This window comes from Cryptotermes secundus, unplaced genomic scaffold (assembly GCF_002891405.2).
Source record: "Cryptotermes secundus unplaced genomic scaffold, Csec_1.0 scaffold1771, whole genome shotgun sequence".
Lineage (NCBI taxonomy): Eukaryota > Metazoa > Arthropoda > Insecta > Blattodea > Kalotermitidae > Cryptotermes > Cryptotermes secundus.
The window spans coordinates 46,102-67,627 of record NW_019735487.1 but is presented as its reverse complement, the minus strand read 5'-3'; the positions used below and the strand labels follow the sequence as shown (position 1 = coordinate 67,627).

General features: G+C 43.6%; 1 protein-coding gene and 1 long non-coding RNA gene across 4 annotated transcripts in view; one reads left to right on the top strand and one right to left on the bottom strand.

The window, feature by feature from the left end:
* Positions 1-3,186, bottom strand: part of LOC111869469 (solute carrier organic anion transporter family member 4A1) — a 90,805-nt gene extending 87,619 nt beyond the window's left edge. For both annotated transcript variants that reach the window (XM_023861037.2, XM_023861038.2), the window contains exon 1: positions 3,052-3,186. The gene's annotated coding sequence lies outside the window, so the exon portion shown is untranslated. The remainder of the gene's footprint in view (positions 1-3,051) is intronic.
* LOC111869471 overlaps positions 1-20,138 on the top strand; it is a 72,093-nt gene extending 51,955 nt beyond the window's left edge. For both annotated transcript variants that reach the window (XR_002843671.2, XR_004513556.1), the window contains exon 3: positions 20,100-20,138. This is a non-coding gene — a long non-coding RNA (uncharacterized LOC111869471). The remainder of the gene's footprint in view (positions 1-20,099) is intronic.
* Positions 20,139-21,526: the final 1,388 nt, after the last annotated feature.

Sequence of the window (21,526 nt, the reverse complement as noted above, 5' to 3'; positions counted from 1 at the left end):
TAAAACACTCGGGATTACTGGGTTTTTAGACTTTATCCATAGCCCGGTGTTTGGGATTAGCTCTTTCTTACAACCACGGTGACCACGCGGTCAAAGGCATGAAATGTCTTCACCCTCTCCAACGCAGGGATCATGGTTTCAAATCCCACTCAAAGCACGGATGTCTGCCTGCGTTTATTATTTCTTTGTGTTGTCCTGTGTAAGCAGAAGCTTTGCGATGGGCTGATCCCCCGTCCAAGGAGTCCTACCGTCTGTCTAAAATTAAGAAACTGAAGTGAAACGAAGCGTTTCATAGAAGACCTATGATTCAAGTGGGAGCAACAGGAATAGATAGATAGATAGATAGATAGATAGATAGATAGATAGATAGATAGATAGATACCCCGGTTTACTTCTGGTTATGTGAGTTAAACAACTCTTTTATTTAGTGTCCATGAGGTGCAGGTGTTTGCCTTATCTGTAATACGTCATGTGTTATAATAGAGCTTTTTTTTCTTAGACACTTGCGATTCATACACGTCCCTCGAAATAAAAGACCATGCCTCGTATTTATGCAGAAAAAGAATAGAAAACATTACTATATATAGCTATTGGTATGTTTATGAGTCTGGATACCTCAGTCGATACAGCGACGGGCTACGGGTTGGATGGCTGGAGTTTGATTCCCGACAGAAGAAAGGTTCTTTTCTTCTCCATAACGTCAAGACCGGCCCTGGGGCCCGACCTGCCTCTAATCCAATGGATACCAGGGTTAATTTCCCCAAGAATGAAGCGGCCGGGGCGTGAAGCTAAACACTCACCTCCATCTAGTGCCGAGGTGAAGAATGATGAAGCTATACCTCCACTTCCCCATATTTCTTCATGGCATAGTGCCTCACTGGGGGTATGCGGTAGCATAGTTGGTTGAGGCACTATACTACAAGCCGGAATATAGCGGGATCGAATCTCGATGAGGTCAATTTTTTCCAATTTACCTAATCCAGCCGCAGCATGGCTCTGGGGTCGACTCAGCCTCTAACAGATATCTTCCTGGAGGGCAAAGGGCGGCCTGTTGGCGCGTAAGGCTGACAATCTTAACGCCATCTGTGAGCGGATTTTCTATAAAATGTGGGAGCCTCGACGTCTCACAACCCTATGGGCGTCCAAGGCCTGTTACAGAGATTTACTTTTACTTTATAGTGTTTCATTAATTGAGCAAAGGGACAATTTAACTTTTATTGGTCTATTTTAATAGTATGCTGGATTATTCGTGTAATAAAGGTTGCAAGCCGTTCATGAGTCAAGTTCTGATGGTGACACAAGTCTTGCTACGTAACGCTGCCAGGAAACTGAGCATTCCTGCTTGTATCCACAGTCCAACTTCCCTCCATGACGCATACAAGGACGAGGAACTGAACGCTCGACTCGAATACGTATTATCAGTGTTTAGGGTTCCGAAGGACTGTCGCCTCCAGATTCAAATCTAGCACATGAATTTGTTGAAGCATGTTTCAATATTTTGAAGCACAATGGTAGCTAAATGTACCACTTCATTTCAGTGGACCATCCAATCATGTCACAACATTAAAAGAACTCTGTGTTTTCTGCCCAAAACGGTTGAGACCATTTCTGTAAGAAGTGAGATTTTCACAGCGGTGGCTATGAAGAACGCTGTCTTCTGGAATGTGGCGCGCTGTGGCTCTTGTTTAAACCGACGTTTCGGAGGAACGTATCGCTTCCATATTCATGGTAGAAAAATCCACGAGCGAGCAACCAGCTTGAGCAGGTGGTTGCAGAATGAGATTGGCAGGGCATGTGGCATGAATGACGGAGAAGAGGAATGCATATAGGATATTGGTGGGATAGCCAGAAGGAACGAGACCACTAGGAAGAGCAAGACATATGTGGGTGGGTAGTATTAAATTGGATCTTAGAGAGATAGGATGGGTTGGTATGGACTGGATTGATCTGGCTAAGGATAGGGACCTGTGGAGGGGTTTTGTGAACACGGTAACGAACGTTCGGGTTCCGTAAAATGCTGGGAAGTTCTTGAGTGGCTGCGCAACTGGCAGCTTCTCGAGAAGGGCTCAGCCCCAATTAGTTAGTTAGTTAGTTAGTGAAATAACAGCTGTTTGATGTGAGAGCCAATAATGCGAGGCGCATAAATACATTATGAGGGAATAATGCAAAGTTAATGGAATCTAAAGAAAGCTATATGAGATTGGCAGGGCATGTAGCTCACACGGGAAGGAAAAGGAGTACATAAAGGGTTTTGGTGAAAAAGCAAAAAGAAAAGAGATCACAATGCAGAATTATAAATAGGTCGGAGGATAATATTAAAATGGATCTTAGAGAAAGAGAATGAGATATTAGGGACTGGACTCATCTGACGCAGAATGGGAGACAAATGAATCTTCTGATTCCATAAAATGCTGGAAAATTATTGAGTAGCTGAGCTACTGGTGGCTTCCGGAGAAGGAGTTAGTTAGAAGACGGTACTGAACGTGGTAATCATGTTACTTTAAATGTTTTAACACCTATACTCACCTTTCGTCCCATAAAACCCATACAGCTGAAATAGCGTCCTGTAACAACTTGAGCCGAAGGCCTTAAATCTATAGTAATCTTGGTTCGTTTTTAGGGGCTCCCATTTCGAAATCGGAAAGTAGCTACTGTCAAGGACTACGACCTCCTCCTTGCAGTCATTTCGAACTCTAAATTAACATATAATATTGTCATGCGGCCCAAGATTCAATCAATCAATCAATCAATCAATCAGTCAATAGCTCAGTCATAGTTGTCCCAAATTCCACATGTAACTGTTCTTCAGAAACAAATTACACTCATGAAGGTTACTACCTTCTGCTATGTGACACTATATAGCCAGGTAGAAATTCGGCGACGTTTCGGAGGAAAACTCTGCCTCAGTTTTCACAGTCGATGCTTGCTAAGCACATCTTCAACTCTGAAGACGCAGGTATTGTGTTCCTCTGAAAGGTCTTTGAACCCATACCAGACTACACGCATCACATTCCATTAGGGTTTTAAATCCAGAATTATTTTACAGCTTACCTTTATTCAAACGGCTGTTCAGTCGCTAAGGATGTGTAGTGTTTTTACCGACAGCTAGATGCCACGCGACTGCCATGCCAACCTACTTAACAAACCACCTCACTCTTCTATGACCAGACCAGAACTGCCAGCTTAGTGTCTCTACATACTGAAAGCATAGTAACAATGCCCCGAAGCGGAACATGCCTTCGCAGTGTTGCCACAATCTGCAACGTAGGCACCAGGTACAAACATTAATTTACCTCATTCTGTATATCACGACTTACATATTTACGTAAGGTAAAAATTGTTAAGTTTTCCCTGTGCTTAACTAATTAAGCAATAAATCATGAAGAAGTATGGGGGGTGGATGTATAGATCCACGTATTCGTGACCTCAGCACTAGTTGGAATTGAGTGGTCAGCTTCACGTCCACGCCGTTTTAACCCAAGCGAAGGAACACGCGGTGCCAATTGGACAGGAAGTGAAGCCAGTCTGGACGACTTATTTTGCAAGGCCTTACCATAACCCTGGCGGTCAGGCTCCGGCTTGTCATCACGGAGACCCAGGTTCAATGTCCGGTGAATTAATTTGAATTTCGTGGTGGAGGAAGTTGCACTGGAGCAAGTTTTTCTCCGGATTTCTTCAGTTTTCCTGTACTAATAACAATAGTTGCACCATTGCTCTAACAATATAAGTCATTCCTCCGGTCCGAAGTAGGCAATAGCCATGACAGGCAGCACATTATCACACATTCGGCCATGAAGTTACGGGGTTGATCTCTGAGCTGTCACTTGGCTGGTTTCAGAGTAACGAAATTCAGTTAATTCAATTTCAATGGAAATGATTGAACCATTCAAACCCTGCAGTCCATCCGAAGAGAGAGAGAGAGAGAGCGGTAGAAAGTATAGCAGAAAAGTAGGTGAAAATGAAATGTAGAAAAGTCGTGGGAGAAGTGAAAGACGTTTTATTGCAGAACAGAAGTGTCACGGGCGCAATTTGCATGATCTGAATTTTCTAGATGTAGGTGGGATTGATTAGGACCGCCTCTTTTGTCTAGTGGTCAAAGTTCCGGGTTCGATTCCCCGGCGCTACCATATTTTCTGTGAAGTAGTGTGTCTGAAACGGGGTCCACTCAGCCTCGTGAGAATAATTGGTGAGCTATTTCAAGGAAATAGCGGTTCCGGTCTACAAAACCGAGATTAAAGGCCTTGGGGATTCGTTGCGCTGACCACGCGGCGCCCTCTATCCGCTAAAGTTGACATTAACTTCGCCGACAAGCCGCGGTCGCTCGGTCGGTATAGTTCGCTTGCGGACTACAGGCCACGGAGTTTGTTTCGTTTGTATTATACTAGGTAAATTGTACCAACTTTGCCACTTCAACAATAAATGCCGGTGTTAGAAGCAGTACGTAATATCTCTTTCTTACCAACAGTTTTGGAACCCTACAGTGAAATAGCTCTATCTCGGAAACCGTTCAGAATAGGACACATGTACTTATACATGACCTATACTGTGAGCTCCCGGAATATTGACCTTTCCTCATGAGACATCCTGCATAAGGCGATTCTTTCGCAAAGACGGAATAAAGCCACGGAACTTGAGAATATTCTGCAACCCGGCCTAGTTCGAACTGTGGTAGTAGTACTGGTAGTATCACTGATGGTAGTAATAGCAATTTTTTTTTTACTCTGTGATTTTAGTCCGCAAGCGAACTATACCGACCGAGCGACCGCCGCTTGTCGGCGAAGTTTAGTGCCAACTTTAGCGGATAGAGGGTGTCGTGTGGTGAGCGCAACGAATCCCCACGGCCATTAGACAGGAAGCTCGAACTGTGACCCTCCCAAATACAAATCTACCGCTACACCAAGCTGCGTGTTAAAAATAACATCAGTGCAATGTATGAGGTTCTGACGGCCATGAATATGGAGGTTACTGTCTTCTGCATGTGACGCTGTATAGTCTGGTACCTTCTGTATTCTGAGTTTCTGCCCTGAAGAAGGAGGCAGCACATGATTCCGATCAAACACGATGCAATACCCCGAAGGACAGTGACCATGCTGGTTTCTCAATCGGCTTAGTCTTCGATCCTGAAGGTGGAGGCAAAATGTTCTTCCTAAACGTCGGTTAATTTTCACCCGACTCACCGACGTTTTGTCTCAGATGATAGAAGTCTTTGACAGCAATCTTCTTAACTTAATGATGAAGTAACTTATGTAATTTTCTCCATTCTTCGCCTTAGTCCAACTTTAAGGCTTTGTTTTCAGATATGTTCACAGTCATCTACTATAACGAATTGTTTAACGGTGTCTCGTCCAATGAAATGTGGCAGGATGGACCTTCTAATGGTGGAGGAAGTGGTCGTGACCTACTTTATGATATTATAGTGAAATCTACGTGGAGACAATGTCATAAAACCACAGAAGACATCAGTTAATCTATTCTCACGGCCCGTACTGTATGCCGGAAACCAACATGACGACTACACACAGCAGAATTCGGCAGGAAACCAACCCTCCTGGCCTGATTAAGGCTCTATACCGGCCTCATGGAAAGCACGTAAAACATTAAAGAATGCCACTGATGACGGCTCTTGATGCCTGATGATAAGCTGGCCCAAGCTATTCCTGGTACTCATTTCTGTTAGAGGCTGAGTCGACCCCAGGGTCATAGTGCGGCTGCAAGGACTAAGTCAATTGAAAAAAATCCAATGACCTCGTCGGGAATCGAACCCGCGACCTTCCGGCTTGCAGCATAGTGCCTCAACCAACTACGCTATTGCGTCACTGCCGTTAAGAGCTTAGAATCTCATCACTCACTCACTCACGGAGCTGAACGCCTCTTGAGAAGCCGCCAGTTGCACAGCTATTCAAGAATTTTCCAGTATTTTATGGAACCCGAAGGTTCATTACTGTGTTCAAAAGAGCCCTCCAATGGTCCATATCCTGAGCCAGATCAATCAAGTCCATAGAATTCATTCTGTCTTTCTAAGATCATTTTTAATATTGTTCACCCACTTACGTTTTCGTCTTCCGAGTGGTCTCTTTCCTTCTGGCTTTCCCACCAATATTCTATATGCAATCTTCTTCTCCACCGTCATTCAAGCTACGTGCCCTGCCCATCTCATCCTCTGATTATTCTAATTATCTTAAAATCTCTTACTTCGGCAATTACTTTCCAATTATTTTCTCGTATGTCCACCGTAGAGCGGCCACAGGAAGGAAAGCGAAGTTCAATGTGAACGTAAAGACTAGTCAAGCAGGTTGAAGTACCCTTCACTGAGTGGATTTCTCAGATGTTGCTTACGTCACCGGATTTGATGTTCATGAAGCAGGTAGCAAAGCAGTAAGCTTGTTTCTTCTTTGGCTTATCCTTCGACCCTGATGATGGAGCCGACATGTTTCTCCGAAACTTCCGTTTACTTTCAGCAGACTACACGGGCGAGAAGATGGAAGAATTCATAACCACGGCTGTTAGAACCTCAAATCCTACAGTATTTTACAGCTACTCCTAAATTGCTCAGTCTATAAAACCTCTGAAACATCCACTCACTCACCCACTCACTCACGGAGGCGAGCCCTTCTTGAGAAGCCGCCAATTGTGCAGCTACTCAAGAACTTCCCAGCATTTTATGGAACCCGAAGGTTGATTACCGTGTTCACAAGAGCCCTCCACTGGTCCCTATCCTGAGCCAGATCAATCCCATCTTAATTCTTTAAGCTCCATTTTAATATTGTCGGCCCACCTATGTCTTGATCTTACCAGTGGTCTCTTTCCTTCCGGCTTTCCCACCAATATCCTACATTCATTCCTCTTCTCCACCAATTCGTGCTACATGGCCTGTCCATCTCATACTCTTGACATTGCAAGTAGAAAAATTGTGTACTGAGAGAGAGACTTTACCCTCGGAATTGGGACGAAAGAAAGTTCGAAGTGTCACGAACGCACACAGAGTAGCAGCACTCGTTCGTTAAGCTCATGAATAGTTTCGATTCTGACCAAGAGATAGCGTACTAAGCGGTAGAACAAGTTCGGTTTGTGGAGGCAGCTGGCTGCTTCGCCATTCTGGACAGGCCGCATTTGAGGTTCTCACAGCGGTGACTATGCAGAGTACTAGGATGTAATTTCGTAATAAGATAGTTCATCGACGTTTCGAAAGGACATACTGCCCCACCTCCTACTCTGAACATAGGGTCAGTACGTTCCTCCAAAATGTATAGCAGCACATCACGAACAGAATGACTGTTGGGGCTCTCTCAGAACATTGTCCACACGGTACTGGGATAAAGAAGGATGGAGCCTGAATTTTGTTGTTCTGGATCCAGTCAAAAGGAATAAAAGAAATCGAGAAGATGGGTTTAATTAAAGTAACAATGAAGGAATGAAAGAATTGGCTGCCCCATAGTTCAAGCGGTTAGTCGCTGGCTTCCCACCGCGGCGGCCCGGGTTCGATCCCGGGTCTGGTCAAGTGGAATTTGTGGTGGACAAAGTGGCGCTGGGGCAGGTTTTCTCCGAGTACTTCGGTTTCCCCTGCCAAACTTCATTCCACCAATTGCTCCACAATCACCCTCACCTATCATCTGGGGCTGGTACAATAGGCCAGAAGTGGCCACAGTACAAGGGACTTAGTCCCACACCACTAGCAATAAAAAGAAAGGAATGAAAGAAGAATAGACAAATAGCGAAAGATAGAAAAGGGGAGACACGAAACGAGTTTATCAAACTATTTATAGTAATTTTAAAACTGGTTCAAAACGTCGACTTATGTGCAGGAGTACGTCCTCCTGATTTGAATAATGTACTTCTGCGCCATCTAATGAGATATCTGAAATTAAAAGAACATGATTCCATAATAGTTCTCGTAGTAGAGTATAGATGGCAGAAAGCAACGCTTATTTGCCCATCTGAATCCGAGTGTAGTTACGTGGATTTTTGGCATGTAAGGAGCAGAATGTTCCAGTGACTATACTGAGATAACAAGAAAGGCGAAGTATAAGCCGCTGATAACTATAAATCGTTTCGGCAAGCGGGAATTTTCTTTTTTTAAGGTCCACTCAGCCTCGTCATGATGATTGAGGAGCTATTCCAAGGAAATAGCGGCTCCGGTCTAGAAAACCGAAATTAACCGCCTTGGGAATAAGTTGCGCTGACCACGCGACACCCTCTATCGGCAAAAGTTGGCACTAAGTTCGCCGATAAGCGGCGGTCGCTCGGTCGGTATAGTTTGCTTTCGGACTAAAACAACGGAGTTTGTTTGTTTCTCTCTGGTGTCGTACATATTATGCAAATGCGATTCTTGTTGTTTTATTCTGGCTACATGCGCATTTAATTATTGTATAAATAAATTATTGTTGTAAGCCAATCGCACTGCTCGGCGTTGGAAATTATTTGTGTTTGTATTTCATTGGAAGCAGACAGAAGTTTTGAAAATGTGGCACAGTTCAGATATCTGGGAACGACTATAACAAATCAAAACCTCAAGCAGTAGGAAATTAAGAGGCGATTGAACACGAGTGATGCTTGCTACCATTCAGTCCAGAACCTTTTGTCTTCTCGTCTGCTGTCCAAAAACATAAAAATTAGAATATACAACCCTATAATTTTGCCTGTGGTTCTGTATGGGTGTGAAACCTGGTCTCTGATATTAAGGGAGGAACATAGACTGTGTTTGAGAACCGAGTGTTGAGGAGAATATTGGGACCGAAGAGAGATGAAGTGACAGGAGGTTGGAGAAAACTGCGTAATGAGGAGCTTCACCTTGTGCTCTTCTTCAAGTATAGTTAGAATGATCAGATCACCTTCGGTGAGAAATATTCTTGAGATGTAATTGAAATATTCATTATTTTGTAGTTGGGTGAGGCACTATGCTACAAGCCGGAAGGTCGCGGGATCGAATCCCGATGAGGTGAATTTTTCAATTGACCCAATCTTTCCAGCCGCACTTTGGCCCTAGGGTCAACTCAGCCTCTAACAGAAATGAGTAACAGGAATCTTCCTGGGTGTAAAGGGCGGCCGGCGCGTAGGGCTGACAACCTCATCGCCATATGTCAGACTGTCTAGAGAAAATGTGGGAATCTCAACATCCCACAACCCTATGGGCCTCCACGGCCTCTTACAGGGATACCTTTACTTTTTTATTATTAATTATTTTGAATAAATCATATTGAACTTAACTTGAAATAATGAGGACGAAAAGGAAGTAAAAATCCCGTTTCATAGGGTTCAGAGACCTTCTTGTATTATGTTGAGCTCAGTCGTCATGTGGGTAGTTGATATGGAAGAGGCGACTATATGTTCTTGTCTTGGAGGTGATCCAGAGCACCAACGCAGAATACAGATGTAAGGTACCGTCCATTCGCAGGATTTGCATTATTTAAATTTATATTACACAAAGAGGTGAACATTGTCGGCCGTGAAGTCACTTTGGAAAGTAACAAACTTACTTCGTTATTAACACTTGATGTGGGCAGATGAGGTGACGTGGTGTTTTCGTCATTCTCTGCTGGCTTCTTGCTTCTTTACTTGCTTGACTAATTCTTCGGCCTTGAAAACGAATGAAGCACGCTCCTTTAAAACGTCAGCAAATTTCTGCTACTCCACACGGCGTCACTTCCCAGATGATAAGACACCTTCAAGCAAAAACTTGCTAGTACAAGTATTATATTTTTTGGACATTATCCATCGTTTGTCTATATCTAAAAACTGTCCTGTTTATTTTTCAAAAGACAGCGTTTCGGAGACTGGATTCTATCTCCGTCTTCAGGTAAAACCTACTCAGTTGGGCCCAATAGATAGAGCTAGTCCCTTATCTGCAGAAGATAAAACCTACTCAGTTGGGCCCAATAGATAGAGCTAGTCCCTATCTGCAGAAGGTAAAACGTACTCAGTTGGGCCCAATAGGCTGAGCTAGTCCCTATCTGCTGAAGGTAAAATCTACTCAGTTGGGCCCAGTCGAAAGAGCTAGTCCCTATCTGCTGAAAGTAAAACCTACTCAGTTGGGCCCAATCGATAGAGCTAGTCCCTATCTGCAGAAGGTAAAGCGTACTCAGTTGGACCCAGTAGACTGAGCTAGTCCCTTTCTGCTGAAAGTAAAACCTACTTAGTTGGACCCAATCGATCAGCTAGTCCGTATCTGCTGAAGGTAAACCTACTCAGTTGGGTCCAATCGATCGAGCTAGTCCCTATCTGCTGAAGGCAAAACCTACTCAGTTGGGCCCCAAAAATAGATCTAGTCCCTATCTCCCGACCAAAAGGAGTAGATTTTACCTGAAGACAGAGACAGAATCCGGTGTCCGAAACGCTGTGTTTTGAAAAATAAACAGGACGGTTTTTAGATATAGCCAAGACGTTGGATAATGTGCAGAAACATAACATTTGTAGCAATGTACCATCGTCACAAACTTTTATATCTTAGTAACTTGCCAGAATTCATGAAGAGTTGATTGTCCGTGATATCAGAAAGGTGTAATATCTTTAACAAATATCCATCGGGAAATTTTTGCTTTTTCTTTTGGCCACAGTGGGAGTGTTGTGGCCATTGTTCTCTCTCTACTATCGAAATTGTGAATTGCAGGAGACGTATGTTCACGTCCCTTATACGCCTTCTTGCAGTGTGGTACAGTTGTAGATGTGCCTTTAAATTTTATCTGTCCAGGTTGGATCCCTCTCTTTCTGAGTTAATGGATTATAGAAAAGTTTCTGACATTAAGGGAGGAACTAGACTGAGGGTTTGATTTGGTTCATTCTGGTCCGTCAGACCCTCAATGTTATAAAAAGATAAAACAGTTCCGTGCAGTGTGACTGGTGAAGTTTTTCTTGTTTCAATTCTTCCTGCCCTTACATGTTTCGGTCCCTATAGACCATCATCAGAGGGACATCGATACTGTTTGGAAACCGCTATTACAATAGGTGTTCTGAGTGTTAAGGTATATATATATATATATATGCAATGCTGACAATCCGAAGTTTTCACAACTACAGCGGCTGTCTTGATATATTAAAAGTTTTTTTTTACAGAGTTTTTGTTAGTTAAGTTAGAATTTATAAACCAAGTAGGTTCGTATCCTCTCCCTTATGACCTCCTCACGGGGGCCAAACTTAATTAACAAAATTATTAAAGAAGTTAATATATCAAGACAGCCTCTGTAGTTTTGAAAACTTCGGATTTTTTTACCCATTTTTGTATTGTCAGCATTGTATGTGTATATATTTTAACACTCAGAACACCCACCGTAATAGCGGTTTCCAAACAGTATTGATGTCCCTCTGATGATGGTCTATAGGGACCGAAACATGTAAGGGTGTTAAGAATTGAAGTAGTAAAAACTTCAACAGTCACACTGGACGGAACTGTTTTATCTTTTTATAAGACTGAAGGTGTTTAAGAACAGGGTGTTGAGGAGAATATTTGGACCGAAGAGAGATGAAGTGACAGGAGGTTGGAGAAAACTGCACAATGAGGAGCTTCATAACTTGTACTCTTCTCCAAGTATAATTAGAATGATCAAAGCAAGGAGGATGAGGTGGGAAGGGCATGTAGCATGAATAGGAGTGAAGAGAAATGCATGTGGGAGTTTGGTGGGAAAGCCAGAAGGAAAAGACCACCAGGAAGTCCATGACGTAGGTGGGTGGATGATAATAAAATTTATCTTATAAAGATAAATTGGTTTGGTATGGACTGGATTGATGTGGCTCAGGATAGGGACCAGTGGAGGGCTCTTGTGAACACGGTAATGAACCATCGGGTTCCATAAAATGTTTGCAAATTCTTAAGTAGTTAAGCAACTGGCAGATTCTCAAGCAGGACTCAGCTCCATGGGGGTTCTTAGGATTGTAGCAATGAGAATTACAAATTTAGCTCCGAAGACAGTGCACTGCAGCTCCCCCCCCCCCAGTCGATGCTGGATGTGGTTCTGATATTCGGAAGAATTCATATTTTTCCAATTGCAGACCATTTCTTTAGAGATGCTTGACCACTGACGTCTCTGAACATTATTATCGCATGGCATGTGATCCCGTTTAGTTTAGTAGATATGTATCAACGTTTCGGAATTATACACTGCCTCCATCTTCAGGGCAAAAATATATTCCATGCGGAAAAGGGCAGTGATGTTGCGGAGACTAGGGCTAATGGCGAACCAATGGGAACATGTGGCCCTAATTAGTTAATTTTTTTTTCTAGTTTCTTGGGGTGAGACAGAGTTCACTTGGTACGTCGGCCACTAATTGTCCTATTTCTACCAATCCCGGATGATGATGAATGTGGAGTAGACGGAGGAATGAGAATTTCCAGGGGAAACGGAAGTACTGGGAGAAAACCTGTCCCTATTCCATTTTGTCCACCACAAATCTCACATGACCTGACCTGCGCTCGAACCTGGGCCGCCGCGGTGGGAATCCGGGGACTAGCCACCTGAGCTAGGGCCCACATGTGGCCCTAAGTAGGGCCTATAAATAGGAGAGAGATCAAATATAGATGGTGAGGAAATTAAAGAGAAAATAAAGAGTGAAAATGGCAGAGGGAGGTGTTTAGTAGATGAAATAGAATTAGGAGATACAAATAAAATACAAAATACAACAAAGCAGTAAAGAAGTGGAACCGAAAGGGAAGGCCATAATTGTAGGAAGTGGAGAGGAACAAAATGGGTGCAATTGAATGAAAGAAAAGAGATGGGATATTACAAATTGATGTCTTCATTTTACATTCTTATCCAGTGATCTGTGTGTACTGACAGACCAGTATTGCTCTGCGCTCGGCTGGCAGGAGTCCAAGGCGTTTACCTTTACCCACAGAAGACATGTGTTCTGTCAGAGAATAATGCATTTGAAAAGCTGATGGCTGAGCAGAGGTGAACACAGCCTAAATTCTGCTTTATCTTTTGTTGGCGTTACTCATAAATAGCCTTCGCTGTTCGAGTCAGTTCGAAGCACACCTACAATGGAAGTGTTTAGTGCATAAATGGTGCACTTCCCAAAATAATGCAGTTCCTTTTGTCGTCCTCCGATTCAATTGTACCAAGCCAGAAGTTTTAAGGAAATATGTAATTGTTTATAATAAAGAAAAAAGGTTTAATCCCTCGTTCTGTATAAAAAATGCATAGAATTTACGCATAATTGGGAAGTCGTGTCTGTCTCCAAGACATAATGTGTTATATTAGGAAATTCTGGATAGAATTCAGTGAAATTTGGTACTGGCGGTCAACACTGAAATCTCTAAATCAATTTTCTTGAGATCAAACCATTTTAGTTATTTAAAGCACAGTAATTACTATGTGGGGGGCGCGCCGTATTGTAGTCGGTTGAGGGACAATGCTACAAGCCGGAAGGTTCGGGTTCGAGTCCCGATGAGGTGTTTTCTTTTTCAATTGACCTAATCCTTCCAGCCGCACTATGTCCCTGGGGCCGACTCAGCCTCTAACAGAAATGGGTAGCAGGAATCTTCCTGGGGGTAAAGGGCGGCCGATGCATAAGGCTGACAACCTAGCGGCCTCCGTAGTCTAGAGGTAACGTTCGAACCTCATAACTCGTGGTACGCGGGTTCAAACCCGGCGGAGGTCGTCGAATTTTTAAGGGCGGAAAAATTCAGGGAACAAGTCCTCCGGGAGGGACTTTAAGCCGTGGGTCCCGTGTCGTAGCTTTACGGAACCTAAAAGAACCTCATATCTCCAAAGGAGGTCACTGAGCCAAATTACGGACGTTTCCCGCCCAACAGCAGTCTCTAATACCTCCGGTAGATGGGGGAAGCATTATAGATAGCTCTCAGCTAGTAGAGCCGGTCTCGCTGGCTGGGCGGGACTGATGGTAAGCACCAGTACCGGTAGGATATAGAGGCTGGTAGAAATCATAGAGGGAAGCAGAATGGACCACTACAGGTCTAAGTGCATGGGGAACCCCACCCTCGCTAATAACTAACTAACTAAGGCTGACAACCTTATCGCCATCTATGAGCCGATTGTTAAAGCGGTCACAAACTGAAGCTGATCATTACTGTCTAATCCAGTGCCGAGGTCAAGAATGATGGAGCTATACTTCCACGTCCCCATACGTCTTTATTTCGTGCTGCTTAATCAATTAAACACAAGCATAACTTTACCTTTTTTATTGCAATTATTTTCTTTTAATAACTGTGGAGCATTCCCTGGGCTCGTCTGCCGATGTGGAGCATCTACCTGATTCTGCAGAGACATTTCCTTTCCCGGGGCTCACTGAGCTACACAGATCCGCAAAAAGCGCGTTCTGAACTTTGGGTGCACCATACGGCCTTAAGTACACGTGTCCGCAGGTACTGGAGTGGAGTTACTCCCTTTTTGCATGAAATAATTCGCATTACGCGAACACTTAGCACAAGTAGGAACGCATATACGTCTACAGTAAGTGTATCTCACATGTAGCGCCGTGATTTACTGTTGCCTGGTAACGCAGCGCCGACACGGAGGAGAGGGGAGTGTCTTCCTCTGCCTCATATACGGGCGAAAGCAAAGGTTGTTACACCGTGACGGAATTTTATGCTCTCCTGCCTTCTGCTGGGAGCCGGGATAGCTCAGTCGGTATGGTGACTGGCTACTATCTCGACGACCGAGGTGTCAGAGTCCGAGTGCAGGTAAAGGTAAAGGTGTCCCTGTGCTTAACTAATTAAGCACTATGCCATCAAGACGTATGGGGGAGTGGATGTATAGACCCACATTTTCTTGACCTCGGCGCTAGTTGAAGGTGAGTGGTCAGATTCACGCCCCCGGCCGCTTTACCCCCGGGGATAGAGCCCCCGGTACTCATTAGATAGGAGACTGTGTGGGCCACAGAGCCGGTCTGGACGACATGTAGAAGTGAAAATTCTTGCCCCCATCGGTACTCGAACCCCTGACCCCTCTGTCGTCCAGCCCGTAGCCAGTCCCTATACCGCCTGAGCTATCCCGGCTCCCCGATTGCGGGCAGAGTCAAGAATTTTCACTTCTCCACTTCGTCCAGACCGGCTCTGGGACTCACCCAGCCCCCAATTCGGTGGGATGGGATACGGAACACACGAACACACTGTGTGGGCAGAATGCAGAATTTTAGTATGTTACAGTAGGTGGTACATATAGTAACCACTAAGATTTGAAGGTTTAGAAGTTCATACTCAGATCTGCATTTTCGACTTCGCCAGTTCTGCTTCTCATCAATCCAGTTCCAGATGGGTGTGGTAGCGTGCTCTGGCACTGTTCCCAGGGATAGCGCGAACCACTAAGTAGTTCGCTCGTTGTGATGTCGTTGACACGTGCTGCTACAAGCCAAACAAGTTTGACATCCCACACCTCAAATAAATCCAGCTTCTCGTTTAGTAAAGAAGGGATGTATGAAGATCCGTCAATAGGGTCGGTTTTGCAACCGTCTGCCACGCGCCGATACAGTGGAGCTGAATTTTGTCTTAAGTAACATCACACAACAGCTTAGTCACTAAAATAGCTAAGATATTTCCAGCCTTTTATGGAAATTCAAGGTTCATTACGAGATCCAATCACTGTATTATATCCTGAACCAGTTTTATCTAATATCTCAAACTATGATGAGGATCTGCTGGATATAACATAGTTAATATAAAGGTAACACAGAAATTATAACTGACTTTTCGCTTAGTGAGGGGTGGAGTACAACTGGGTCCACTCTGCACGTCGATCACTGATTGGTCTATTGTAGCCTGCCCCGGGTGGTTATGATGCAGAATTTGGTTGAATGAAAATTGGCAGGGGAAACCGAAGTACCCGGAGAAACCCCCCCCAGCGCCACTTTGTCCACCACAAATCCCACTTGACCAGACCCGGGATCGAACCAGGGCCGCCGCGGTGGGAAGCCAGCGACTAACTGCTTGAGCTATGGCGCGGTCTCATAATTGACGTTAATAAGGAGTTTTGTCTAGAAGTGAAAGCAGAGAAAACTAAGTATATGTTGCTATCTCGTCACCAGAATGCAAGGCAAAATCATGACATAAAGATAGCTAACAGATGTTTTGAAAATGTGACACAGTTCAGATATTTGGGAACAACGATAACACATCAAAACCTGATTCGGGAGGAAATTAAGAGAAGGTTGAACTCGGGTAATGCTTCATGGCGTAGTGCTTAATTATTTAAGCACAAAGACAACTTTCATGTGATACCAGTTATTCAAAGTTGTCTCCTCTTTTCCGGCTTTCAAGGAAAAAGTTTTTCACGGATATTTCATCGCTTTCGTATGTGATCTATGCTCCACCCATGTAATACTTTTTCATTTGCTCAGCTTAATCACGGTTGCCCGTAAAAATATTCTAACTGCATATGCGCAGTTTCTTCAGCCTTATGTTGCCTCTCCTCTCGAGGGTTCACATACCGACAATCAATGTCCTTGCCGCAGGAGACCAAATGTCATGTCCTTATAGAAAGAGACAAACGTTACTGAGTATGGGGATCTCGCAGCCGTGTCTGTGAACAGTGCTGCCGTCTGGGATGTGACAGTCTCTATTTCCATAGAAATTCACCGACGTTTCGTTCGTGAGCTCTGCCTCCATCTGCAAGACCGAAGAATAAGTAATTCAAGTAAACAGCGAGAAAACCCTGCTTCGTCCCTGAAGATGAAGAAGCACGTTCCTCCGAAACGTCACTAATCATCTATCACAACTAAACGGCGCCACATACCAAAAAGTAATACTCTTTCATTTTATTTTATCTCATGAAACGGAATCTGTAACATAAATTTAAAAGTTGTAAAAGTAAAGTTGTCCCTGTGCTTGTATAATTAAGCACTAAGCCATGAAGATGTATGGGGAAGGCGATTGGTTAGCTTAACGCCCTGACAGTTTAACCCCAGGGGAAGAGCGCCCCGTATCGGATAGGGGGCTGGTTGGGCCGAAGACCCGGTCTGGACGACGTGGAGAAGAGAAAATTCTTGACCCTACCGAGACACGAACTCCTGCCCCTCGGTCGTCCAGTCCGTAGCCAGTCGCTGTAATGACTGGACTATCCTGGCCCCATTAAAATTTGTTCCTCTGCTTAATAAAACAGCATGTCACGGACACGTATGAAGAATTGAGTTAGAGCTCCATGCATTCTTAGCCTCCGCACTCGACTTAATACTCTGCGAGAAAGCCGCAGATACGAGTATCCGTTGTGTAGGAGGTTGGGTGGGTCCCGTGTAAGAAGAATGTCTTGGCCTGTCATAAATTGAACTCCGATTCTTCGGTCGTCCTGTGAGTTGCCGAATCCCTACTGTGACTGAGCTGTTCCTTTCAAATTTCTGATATACTCTTATAGTACGTAAATGAGGACGATTGGAAGACTTCGGCATGGATGGAATGATAATATTAAAATTGATTTTTAAGTAACAGGAGATGGATGCTGGTGGATTGGATTCAGTTACCTGAGAATAAGATTCAGTGACAGGGTCTTCTGAAAACGACCAATGAAATTTTGTATTGCAGATAAGTTGGGTTACACCTAGAGAGCGTGTATGCATTAATCACGTGCCGTAATTATCCATGCAGTGAGTGTTCACTTTTCCTGAAAGGACCATTTTCTTATTGGCCCAGACAGGGGCCCCATTTTCTGTCCCCCACTCGTGGGTCTGAGTTGCCACCTTCGTTGCAGCATGCTGTTTGTCATCCCACACCTGAAGATGGCAGTGGCATTTTCCTCCAAAATGTCGGTATCCATCTACAGAACTAGAAAGCAGGAAAAGTCTCAGAATATAAGAACTGTCGTGCTCTTGTGTGTACGTGACTGTTCAGAACTAGATAGACTTTCCACTTCAGAATTAAATAGAATCAAGTTCAGAACTAGATAGATTCTCCTGTTCAGAACTAGATAGACTTTCCACTTCAGAATTAAATAGAATCAAGTTCAGAACTAGATAGATTCTCCTGTTCAGAACTAGATAGACTTTCCACTTCAGAATTAACAAGAATCAAGTTCAGAACTAGATAGGTTCTCCTGTTCAGGACTAGATATACACTCCTGTTCAGAACTAGATAGACTTTCCACTTCAGAATTGAATAGACTCTAGTTCAGAACTAGACAGATTCTCCTGTTCAGAAAGAGATACATTTTCCACTTCAGAATTAAATAGAATCAAGTTCAGAACTAGATAGATTCTCCTGTTCAGAACTAGATAGACTTTCCACTTCAGAATTAAATAGAATCAAGTTCAGAACTAGATAGATTCTCCTGTTCAGAACTAGATAGATTCTCCTGTTCAGAACTAGATAGATTTTCCACTTGAGAATTAAATAGAATCTAATTCAGAACTAGGTGGACGCTCCTGTTCAGAACTAGCCAGACCTTCCAGTTCAGGAATATGTAGATGCACCTGTTGAGAAGTAGGAAGACTCGTTCAGTAGGCGAGCCTGAGGAAATGACAGAAGCACGCAATGAAGGAAATTATTACAGTGTAGGCCCGTGAATTCGTTCCTACAGGTGTCCTTGTTCAGATCGATATAATTAGAAATGATCGGTCTAGAAGGCCTAGAAGGCGGCGTCTACCAGCGTCTATTCCCGTTTCCATCCCCTGTCGTACTCCCTTGTATTTTCTTCCAAGGTTAGCCCATTTTCGCACTTCGGATAACACCCTGTGTGCCGTATATGCTGTATTACATGTTGCAGGTCAGCATTATTGCAAAGCATGAATATTTGAATTCAATTACGTTGCGAAATTACAGGTTACTTGCAAGTTTGAGGCACATCAGTCTTCGGGCAATGGAGTCAGTAACACAGCCGGATGTAGGATTGTAGCCTAAGTAATCTTTGTGCCCGACCCACACACTGGAGGCCACAAAACATGATACACATTTTAAAATAGAGAGGTATTTGACCTGTGGATTTTGAATTGTTTCTGTATTCTATAATTCAAGGTTATTTCATTATGAGCCACAAATGGTATTCACAGTAACTGCTAAATATAACACACTTTCCTTTCATTTTTATTTCTTCTGCGACAGTGTAACATAGCCTAAGGCGCAGTCTATCAAAGCCCACATAAATAACTTCATGGTGCCGAGCCCTCCTCCAGAAGCGGTCAGTCGCTAAGGTACTTGGCAATTTCCCATAATTTTATGGAGCCAGAAGGTACAAATATTATATTTTTGGACATTAACCATCGTTTTGCCTTTATCTAAAAACCATCCTGTTTATTCTTCCGTAGATAGGGACTAACTCAATCGATTGGGCCCAACTGAGTAGGTTTTACCTTCAGCAGATAGGGACTAACTCTGTCGATTGGACCCAACTGAGTAGGTTTTACCTTCAGCAGATAGGGACTAACTCTATCGATTGGGCCCAACTGAGTAGGTTTTACCTTCGGCAGATAGGGACTAACTCTGTCGATTGGACCCAACTGAGTAGGTTTTACCTTCAGCAGATAGGGACTAACTCTGTCGATTGGGCCCAACTGAGTAGGGTTTATCTTCAGCAGATAGGGACTAGCTCAATCTGTTGGGTCTGAATAGGTTTTACCTTCAGCAGATAGGGACTAGCTCAATCTGTTGGGTCTGAATAGGTTTTACCTTCAGCAGATAGGGACTAGCCCAATCTGTTGGGTCTTAATAGGTTTTACCTTCAGCAGATAGGGACTATCTCTATCGATTGGGCCCAACTGAGTAGGTTTTACCTGAAAACGGAGACAGACTCCAGTCTCCGAAACGTGTTTTGAAGAATAAACAGGACGATGTTTTTAGATAAATACAGGACGGTGGATAATATCCAAAAAATAATGTTTGTACTAATGTAACATCGCCACAAACTTTTAGAGCCCGAAGGTCCATTACCGTCTCTACAAGAGCCAGCCACTTGTCCTTATCCTGTGCCAGATTAATTCAGTCCATATCGCTCTATCCCGCCTCTCTAAGATCAGTCTCAATATCCTCCCATTTATGTCTTGGGCCTCCTAGTCGTCTCTTTTCTTGTGGCTTTCTCACCAAAATTCTTTATGCATTCCTCTTAGTCCCCATACGTGCTACATGTTTTTCCCATCACATCCTCTTTGACTTGATTATTGTAATTATATTTGGTGTACAGTGCAAGTCATAAAAAAAAGGTCACACTGACCAATGAAATTTCTTTTCATTTCAGGTCTGGATTAAGAATTCTGGAGATCCCCGCAGCAATGGTAAATATAAAACCTTATAATTTTGTCAAAGCATTGTGTAAGGAATCCGGTCTAGAAAACCGAGATTAACGGCCGTGGGGATTCGTTGCGCTGACCACGCGACACCCTCTATCCTCTAAAGTTGGCACTAACTTCGCCGCCAAACGGCGGTCGCTCGGTCGGTATAGTTCGCTTGCTGACTACAGGTCACGGAGTTATTGTATAAGGAAGATTAAGCATTTAACACGTTCATTTGAATGATTATAATCTCATATGATTGCCTATAGACGTAAAGATTATTTACTCAGAATTATAATCTTGTCCGTGTTGCTTTATGTCAGTAAAATTAGGTCGCTGGCAGTAGCAGAATGTGATTGGCTGGGAATGTTTGGAACAATAATGCTGGAAAAGGTTTACTAACGAAGATCTTTATAATTTTGAATTCCTCCCCACGTATTAGAATCATCAAATGAAGGGAGGATGAAATATTCAGGGCATGTAGCACGCATGGAAGAGACTAGAAGTTTATGAATATTATTGATAAGGAGATCTTCAGGAAAATAGACCTCTAGCGAGACGTAGGTGTAGGTGGGAGGGTAATATTGAAAAGCATCTTAGAGATAGAGGTTGCGAGAATGTGGTGTGAAATTTCGGGATCCGTAAAATCGTGGGAAATAACTGAGTAGCTAAGCAACTATCAGGTTCTTAGGAAGAGGAAGTTAATTATTCCGTCCTATTGTTCGCATTAGAATGTACACAAGATCTTGGACCAATTTTGTTCGTATTATTCACGAAACGTATTTCTCTTAAGATTTATCGTGATAGCCTTGGTTATTGTTTTCTGGGATGTAAAATTCACCGATATTTCTGAGGAGCACCCTGCTTCCATCTTCAGGGTGCAAGCATTAGCACGTTCCTCGGAAACGTCAGTAAATTTCCATTAGACTACACGGCGTCACATCTTACGAAGCAGTAATCTTATTGACCGCCATGAGAACCACAGACCTCACGTACTCTTACAGTTATCCGCGTAATGTTTTCGTAGAAACTGTGAAGCTGCCAGCAAGGCGCCAAGGAAGCCCTCCCACACCCTGTATTTGGCTGTATGGACGCCCCATTGTGTTCTGTGTGGAACTATACGCCCACGCAGTGAATCGCCTTGACTCTTCGTGAGCGTATTGTTGCTATAACTAACAGTGCCAAGTTGTCTCCACGTGTGTTGCACGCATTCTTCTGTCCGTCCACGTGTGTAGCTTTGTATGTAAATGTACGGGAGGGAAGATATGCACTTCATGTGTTGGAGGGAGGTGGGGGTGTTGGTTCGTATGTGAGTCAAGGCGAGCAATGTAGGATGAATGGTTTATGGGCCTGTACGACAGCTCGCAACATTTCTTGCAGAAACAAATGAAGA